General features: G+C 46.3%; 1 pseudogene; it reads right to left on the bottom strand.

Annotated features, from left to right (window-relative positions):
* Positions 1-3,911: 3,911 nt before the first annotated feature.
* Positions 3,912-4,386, bottom strand: LOC102493887 (40S ribosomal protein S23 pseudogene; annotated as a pseudogene).
* Between the last annotated feature and the right edge of the window lie 1,786 nt (positions 4,387-6,172).

The raw sequence follows: 6,172 nt of genomic DNA, 5'->3' as shown, positions 1-6,172 counted from the left end.
AGTGCCGGGCAGCTCTGCAGTGACAGGCTGGGGCAGGCCGCGTGCTTGCTCTCATGCCATGTGTGCTCCTGGCCCTCCCATGGGTCTGCAGCCGCGTCCCGCCGGTCACCACTGCAGCCGGGCGGTCCTCTCCTTGATTCCCTCGGACTACACGCAATGGCTTGTTTTGGTCAAAACAGCCCCCGTCAGCAATCGTGCGAGTTTGCCCCCAGTACTCCAACCTCAAGGTCTCACAGGGGCCCAAGCGGTGCGGCCCCCGCAGTGCTCTGCCATTGTGCGTCTGAGCTGGGTGGCAGGAAGGCTGAGAGTCTGGCCTTCTGTGCTGCTCCGCTTCCCCCTCCCCTCGTCCTGAAACAGGGACGCCCTCCGAGGGCCTCCATCTTCCTCATGTGCGGCCGGCCCTGCACCTCCACGCCTGTAGCTGCCCCTTCTTCTGGAGATGGGAGGACCTGACTCCTCAGAGGGCCGTATGGGAACCAGAGGGTGGTCTTGGGGGTTCTCTAACACTTGCGGTTGGTGTCAGATGCAAGGATGGCTTTGTGGAGTGAACCCCAACTTCACAACCATCCTGGCATGACTCTCCTAAGACAGTTGCTTGCAGGGGGTGCTCCTCCCGCCCTTGTTGCCTCCAGACCTGGAGTGAGATTCAGATCCCAGCATGCTCTGGGCACGCACAGAACCTAGCGGAGCCAAGAGGTAGACTCAGGAGGCGAGATGCTGAGGTCAGAGGACAGGGTTGCTTCCACCCACAGTCAAGGGGTCTCTGTCTCCTACGGCCGCTGGCTGGCTGTGCCCAGGCGCAGACTCCTTGGCGGGTTTGCTGATGGACAGCGGAGACCGAGGAGCCCCCAGAGCTGGGTCACAGGCCGGGCACAGCAACCTCGCTCCTGAACCCGGCCCTGTGGCGTGGGAGCCCTCATTGTGACCCCACCTGCTGCGGCTGCTTGGCAGGCACCTTCCCATCCCGCGTCACCAGCAGCCCTCACTGCCTCCACACCTGCAGTTAGAACCAGATCCCGGCATGTCCTGGGGGTAGGCGCAAGCCCCCTTCGGGAAAAGAAGGCTTAATGCATCAAAAGGGTTGCAAGACTTGTCATTTATACTGCCGGAAGGCTGGGGTAGGGAGGGCTCCTGCCAGCACTTAGACTGGGCGAGGCAGTCGGTGGGGGACACACTTACAGAGGGGGCTACGTCTAGGGAGCTGTGTACATTCACCACGATCCCAAATTCTGCCTGTTTAGCTCAAGAAGCTGGAGGTGCTTCTCTTTTCTTGGTCGGTTGACTGAAACCTGAGCTCAGCAATCGCCTACACTGGCCGGGGCGGGGCGGGGGAGCTCCATGTAGAGCGAGGAATCAGAAGTGAAAAAAGACTAATTTCTCGTGTCCTGACTGTGTCCCCAAGAAAATCCTGAGGAAACTCCCCTTACCATGACCTGCACAAGTGTGAGGGGTCTTCAGAAAATTCATAGAAAATGTGTAATTATGAAAAATTACTATGGGCCTGGCTCCATAGAGTGACAGTTAAACCTCGTGCATAGGGAGGTGGGTCCCACATGGTTGGCGATGGCTCAAATCCCAGCTCCACTAGCTTGAAGAGCATGTCCGGTCCATGTGCATGCACGCCCCAGGCCCCGATGGGGTGGGAGATGGAGGGAAGGGCTTGCAGTGTGTCTGTGTCCCACTGGAAGCCCTCGCTCCCTCCCTCCCTCCCCCATCTGGGAGTGCAGAAACACTGGCACAATAAATGTGTACTTGAATTCCACCTTTCCATGAACTTTGTGAAGTCCCCACGCACAGCAGAGAGGATGTCAGCACCCCAGGCCAGCTCTGTGGCTTTCCCCTGGGAGTGAGAGTGAAAGAGGGGGTGCTGATATTGATCCGGGCTCCCTGGGACCCATGGGGATGATGGCAGAGCTCTAAGGATCCACAGCAAGGGCCAGACAGTGGCACAAGGGTAAGGCAGGGTACTCTGCAAGGCCATGTGAGAAGGTGCTGTGTTCAAGTCCGGAGACCTCTTGAGTACCCAGAACACATTTGCCCGTGACCTGAGACGGGCTGATGCTGGGCTGGACCATGGCACCAGGGTCCTGTCTGGGTGCTGTCTGTCTCTCTTGTTTGTGGAAGAAATAAATACTTTGGGAGCAATATCAAAATGAAATAGATAAAGAATTAGAAAATCCAAGCAAGGAAAGGGGAAAGTAGAAAACAATCACAGATATGGAAGAACACTGAATTATAAAAGAATAGTGTGATGAACACCAAGCAAATAGGTCAAATTTGGTTGAAACCTTTTCTAAATTTTTATCATTTATCATCACAAGAGCTCCTGAAGAGATTTAAAATCTCAGCACATCAAGTAATGCAGACCCTTTCTCTCTCTCTCTCTTTCTTTTTCTTTCTTTCTCTCTCTCTCTCTCTCTTTCTTTCTTTGTTTTTCTTTCTTTTCTTTTCTTTTTAAAAGAGATTTCGGCTATAGGGTGAGTGCACTCAATGGGGAGACAGAGAGAGACAGAGAGATAGAAAGTGAGAAATCACCCCCCAGGTGGGATGGCCATGTAGCAATCTCTTCTCTATTCTACTCTGGGGATTTTGGGCACGCACATATACACACCTCGTGTGAGTTTCAAGCCATCGGGTCTGGGACTCAAACCACGGTCAGAAATGTGGGAGTCCAGAGACGTAACCACTACGTCATGTACTGGTCCTAGACCATTTTTTGAAGAGCTATTTCTGTAAAACTCATCAGGCCTGGATAATTTAGCAAGGATACCATACATTTCAGGAAAGGACAACTCTAATACTATTGAATTGTTGGAAAAGTAATGATGTATTTTTGCATAGAAAAATACATTATGATTTTTCCTACGACCCAATATGTAAAGTGTCCCAGAGCATAGAAATAAAGAAAACTTCCTATTTTAACTATTTCTAGAGTAATTTGATAACAAAATCCCAAAAAGTAACCCTACATTACTATCTTGTATAATGTAGCAAAATAATGTAAAGTTACAGACCAATTTCATTGGCATTGATACAACATTAAATAAAATATTAAGTCATAGGGCCAAGCAACATGGTAAAAAAAATCACTCCAGCCCAGCTGTGGTGGTACATGGGTGGCACCACTGACTTTGAGGCTGGAGGCAGCATGGGAGACCCTGGTCCAGTTCCCCACCCAACCCAACCATGCTAGGCACAGTGCTGGGCACCCATGATCCTCGCTAACTGGGAGGCTGTAGCAGGAGGACCATAGCACAGCGAGACCCTGTCAGAAGGGCTAGCTCTGTCTCTCTCTCTCTCTCTTTCTCACAAAAGAAAAATGTTATATTCTGAAATCAAATGGTGTTTTCTCACAGAATGTGAGGATGGTTGATTAATAGGGACTATTTTAATGCAGTCTGTCATATTAATAATCAGAAGACAGAAGTCATAGTAACATCTCAGATGGTTGAAGAGGCAGTTGATAAAATTTAGCACATGTTTTCTTCTGTTGAGGTAAATTTTAAAATAATTTTTAAAGAATTACTTCATTTAACTTTATTTATTTATAAACAATTATTTAATTTAATTTAATTTAATTTAATTTAACTTTTAACTTTACCAGAGAGGGACAGAGTGAGAGAGAGAGAGAGAAAGTGAGAAAGAAAGCCGCCAGATCTGGGACTCGAACCACAGTCATCCATGCGCGAGTCCAGCGCCCTTAACCACCACACCACCTGCTGGCCCTGATTTATTTATTTATTTTAACTTGACCAGAGAGGAACACAAAGAGAGAGAGAGAAAGTGAGAAAGCAAGCTACCAGGTCCGGGACTCAAACTGTGGTCAGCCATGTGGGAGTTCAGCGCCCTTCATCACCATGCCACCTGCAGGCCCCAGAGGTAAATTTTACATATGGTTAAATGGAAAGATCTTTTTTTTTTTATCATATGAAAATTTATTACTACTGTGTTTTCACCATCAAAATATATGATCTTGGTCTTTCCTTCTTGCCTTTGTATAGAGCCGAGAGAGACATTGGCTACTTTGACAATCTTAAATTGAACTCCAGGAATGTCACCAACAGCATGACATTTTCAACCAAATCCAGCAACCAAAACTTCATCGTTTTCCTCAATAAAGTTCAAGCAACCATCTTTGGGTACAAAAGCTGTGATCTTCTCGATTAACTGGACCCTGACACACTTTCTGATGGCAGAATTTGGTTGTTTGGCTTCAACTCCTACTTTCTCCAGCACAATCCCCTTGGCATGAGAGGCACCTCCAAAAGGGTTGGCCTTGAGGGTTGTACCCAAATGGGCTTTCTTATACTGTTTATCATGCCATTTCTGGTCCCGTCAGTGACTTCGGTGCTTCCTGGCAGTATGAAGATCGCAACACTTGCCCATTCTGCTGGCGCCACGGGCCCAAGTGAAAAGCAAATGGAAAGATCTTTTAAAAGTTTAAAATGAGCCAGCTACGTGACCTGGTGGTTAAGGCAGCCTAATCCCACATGATTTGCATCCTGGACCTGGCAGTTTGAAAAACACACCAGACACATGCATGTGTATATGTATGCCCTTTCTTCTGTTGCCATAGTTTGGCCCTATCATTATTTTTAATACCTTTTGATTTTGACCCTTATATTAGACTCAAAAGTGACTTAGCCACCATCATTACAGTAATACGGTATTCTCTATATGTATGTATTTACCTTCCTCAATGAGTTTTGACCTTCTTATTCTATTTTGTTGCTGTTTATTATCCTTCCATTTTAACTTGAGGAACTCCCTTCGGCTTTTCCCATTAGGCAGGTCTAGGAGTGATGAAGTCTGTCAGCTATGCTTTCTTTTTTCTGAAGGACAGTTTTGTGAGTACAGTATTATTGCTGACTATATTTGGAAGATCTTTTCTTTCATCACTTTTAGTATATTGTCTCATTTCCTTGGAATTTCCTCATTCCAAAGGAATTTTTTCTGTTGAGAAAAAATTCTGCTTATAGTCTCAAAATGCTTCCCTTGTATGTGACAAGTCATGTTGTCTTGCTGCTTTCAAAATCCTTTCTTTGTCTTTGACTTTTGACAATTTGATTAGAACATGTCTAGGTGTGAATCTGTTCAGTTTCCTCTTATTTGGAATAATTTGGGCCTCCTGGATCTGGATGTCCATTTCCTTCCCCAGATTTGGAAGTTTTCAGCCTCTATTTTTTTGAAGAAGTTTGAATTTCTTCTGGAACTCCCTTAACACATATATTAGCTCACTTGATTATGATTCCATGCTTTCTTTTTTTTTTTTCGAGAGGTTTTTTTTCATTATAGGGCACGTGCGCTCGCCAGACAGACAGAGACATAGAGACAGAAAGCAAGAAATCACCCCCCAGGGGGGATGGTCATGCCGCAATCCCTTCTCCTCCATTCTCCTCTAGGGATCTTGGACACGCAAACACACGTGCCTGGTGTGAGTTTCAAGCCACCGGGTCCGGGACGCGAACCGCAGTCGACCACGTGGGAGTCCAGTGACATAGCCATTAGGCTAACTGCTGGTTCCCGATTCCATGCTTTCTTGACTCTTTCATTCTTCGTTTATTTTAGCACTTCCGATTGATTAATTGCAGTGACCTGTCTTTGTGTTCACTGATACTTTCTTCTGCTTCATTCAGTCTGCTGCTAAGCCCCTCTAGTAAATTTTTTAGTTTAGTTATTATATTTTACATCTCAATGTTTTTTAGTTATTATATTTTACATCTCAATGTTTGGTGTTTTTCTTTTTCTTTTTGCTGAATTTATCACTTTGTTTATTCATTGTTCTCCCAACCTCAGTAAGAAACTCTTTTGTTTTTAAAGAGAGATTTTTTTGCTACAGGGCACATCCACTCACCAGAGAGACAGAAAGCGAGAAATCACCCCCCAGGGGGGATGACCACATCGCAATCCCTTCTCCTCCATTCTCCTCTCGGGATCTTGGGCATGCACGCACACGCGCCTGGCGTGAGTCTAAGATGTTGGGTCTGGGACTCAAACTACAGTCAACTACATGGGAGGCCAGTGATATAACCACTACCTCAACTGCTGGTCCCAGTATGAAACTTTCTAGTGGTTATTTTGAATTATCTACCCAGTAAATTACATAACTCTGTATCATTAGGGTTGATTTCTTGAGACCCTGTTCCTGATTTTGGAACCTATTTGTCTGTTT

Source organism: Tupaia chinensis, unplaced genomic scaffold (assembly GCF_000334495.1).
Source record: "Tupaia chinensis unplaced genomic scaffold, TupChi_1.0 Scaffold000671_2, whole genome shotgun sequence".
NCBI classification, from domain to species: domain Eukaryota; kingdom Metazoa; phylum Chordata; class Mammalia; order Scandentia; family Tupaiidae; genus Tupaia; species Tupaia belangeri.
Note: the sequence above shows the minus strand (reverse complement) of the source record. Positions and strands in the feature narration are given on the sequence as shown.